The sequence below is a fragment of the Dendroctonus ponderosae genome, unplaced genomic scaffold, assembly GCF_020466585.1.
Source record: "Dendroctonus ponderosae isolate FM_Combo_2020 unplaced genomic scaffold, Dpon_F_20191213v2 Dpon_F_20191213_1, whole genome shotgun sequence".
Classification (NCBI taxonomy): Eukaryota; Metazoa; Arthropoda; class Insecta; order Coleoptera; family Curculionidae; genus Dendroctonus; species Dendroctonus ponderosae.
Genome location: NW_026017110.1, coordinates 184458 through 186927, shown reverse-complemented (window position 1 = coordinate 186927; position 2470 = coordinate 184458). Strand labels below are relative to the sequence as shown.

The 2470-nt window shown below is 35.2% G+C and overlaps 1 long non-coding RNA gene and 1 other non-coding gene across 2 annotated transcripts in view; both read left to right on the top strand.

Moving 5' to 3' along the window:
- Nucleotides 1-246: 246 nt before the first annotated feature.
- Nucleotides 247-2470, top strand: part of LOC125505816 — a 4753-nt gene continuing 2529 nt past the window's right edge. Inside the window, exon 1 of the long non-coding RNA XR_007282442.1 lies at nt 247-433. This is a non-coding gene — a long non-coding RNA (uncharacterized LOC125505816). The remainder of the gene's footprint in view (nt 434-2470) is intronic.
- Trnay-gua lies at nt 631-721 on the top strand. The gene is given in 2 exon segments: nt 631-667; nt 686-721. It is a non-coding gene; the product is annotated as a tRNA-Tyr (tRNA).

The window sequence follows — 2470 nt, the reverse complement described above, 5'->3', positions numbered from 1 at the left end:
CTTTGCGTTTTTGTGTTTCCATTCTAAAACGATTTACATTCTTCCATTCTATAACTCTCACTAACATAAACAACTCCGCACGATTCGTCTTGCTGAGCGTGGAAGTTCGTTATAAACGGAAAGTGAATATACAACTAACCTAAAAAGTGATCGTTATATCCGGAAGTTCGTTATAACCAATAAAAAAATACGTTGGTCTTTATAGACGACGTTTCAATTAAAGGAAACTTTACTAAAGGAACTTTACTGTATTTTTAAATATGTCAATTTTGACATTGATTAAAAAGTTGACAGCAGCCTAGAATTATAAATTAAAACGTCATACGTTTATAAACAAATATTCAATATCAGGAATACTTTCCCGAAAAGTTTTAGTGTTGTTTGCAGCCAAAATGTTGGACTTTTAAAACCATCAGACTCACTTTTCCGTCGGGTAAGTACTTTGCAATAAGTTACAATGTTTATATTACGATGAATGATGACAGAACTGTGCGTTTGGTTCACAATGCGTAAAATTGAACTTATTTAGACGGACGGTAGTGTGTTTTATACTACTTTTAGTAGTGATCGTAGGTAAATCAATTTTTGTGAGTCTAAATAGAATAAAACACTGTGATTCATTATAATATACCTTCGATAGCTCAGTTGGTAGAGCGGTGGACTGTAGTTGGCAACTGAAATAGATATCCATAGGTCGCTGGTTCAAATCCGGCTCGAAGGAACTTTTTGGAAAAGTTTTGCAATTTATTTTAATCAATTCGATAGACGTTGGCAATTCAAAGTCAGAATAGCATTCGGCTATGCATTTAGGAACAATTTGAATGTGAAGTTGAATATATATTTTCTTACAAAATTTCATATAAGGTGAATTATGATGAACGTTAGATGATAAAATAATCACAATTAAAACAGGGCAAAACGTTAAATGCTGTCGAAGTAAAATCAAATAAACCTTGGAAGTATCTGTGGATGATTTTTTTGTGTGACCTCTCCCCCCCCCATTCAATTATCTATCCAACGATGCCAAAACGACTTCTGTGGCTCGAATGGTTCTTGAGAAACTTCGAAAAAAGCAGCGTCATGTTCAAGTGGATTTTGCAACTCAAAAAAAACACGCAAATCTGAAACTTCTTGAATTCAAGCTTTTTTGAGAAAACCTGGCAACATTTCCCCATCCATGGTTCACTTTCTAAAAAGGCCATTTACTTCTCTCTAGAATGATGTACAAATGAGCGTTTTTGCTCATTTTGCCTACGAGAAATGAGCAAAAGCTGGACGAAAAAAATGGAATTTTGGCATAATCTTGCACCTAAGTGTCTGATATTCAAATTTCGATGATGAATAGCTCTTCATGTCGCAATATCTACGTTGTTTCTACTAAGAATTCACTCATAATAGTTGAACAATCAATTGGTGTGGTGTTAGTAGATGCAGATAGACTTAAAGTAGTTTTTCACATTCATACTCATCTACTTAGATGGAGTTGGAGTAAGTGTTTGCGTATGAGTATTTCTGTTTAATAATGCTGAAAAATCATCATCAAATTCATGTCAAATCAATCGACTGCCTCCCAAATAACATAAACGAGCGTAGTAAAGGCAGTGAATCGGCAATTTGTCACACCACCGGGTCTTCGGTACTTAACAGTCGAGTAAACATTTCCATTGAGCGTTTGGAAAGTTCTTATTCTCCCGAAACGGGCGTTTACAAATTTGATGTCAAACAAATCGTTCCCATTATTATACCTGCTGATGCTAGCCGACTATTCAAGATATGTATTATTGTTGTGGCTGCGGTCTGAAGAACGTTTCCGGTGTTGAAAGGTGCCTTACTACTCTCAATGAGTTGACTAGGACTATACTGTTGAAATTCGCTATAAGCATGTAAGAATGGCTAGGCAAATATTTAAATTCAATCTTATACACGGCATTGAAAAATTGTTTTTGTAAGCATTATGGATCCAGTCCAATATGATAAGTGGAAATGTCGAAATTTGAATATCAGACATTGAGGTAAGTACAAGATTTTGCAAAAAACTTTGGGTTTTCCTCATTTCTCGGAAGCAAAATGAGCAAGAACGCCCATTTTTACATCATTCCGGAGAGAACTAAATGGTCGTTTTAGACAGTGAACCATCCATAAAGAAATGGCAGTTTTCTTAAAGAAGTCTAGATTTCAAGAAGTTTTAGATTTGCGTGTTTTTTTTGAATTGCAAAATCCACTCAAACATGACGCTGCATTTTTCGAAGTTTAATTTGGGCCACATGATTCGTTTCGGCATCGTTGGATAGAGAATTAAAAAGTCGATTCAGTCATCACAACACGAGTGAGGCAATTCGAGTGGTTTTGACCTAGAAAGCGAAATTTGAATACCATACAGGGTTGCTCATTAGTGCGTCAAAGTGCGATATCTCAGTAAATATGAACTTTACAAGAAAATACGTCCTACGAAAGTTTTTCATGTTTAAAA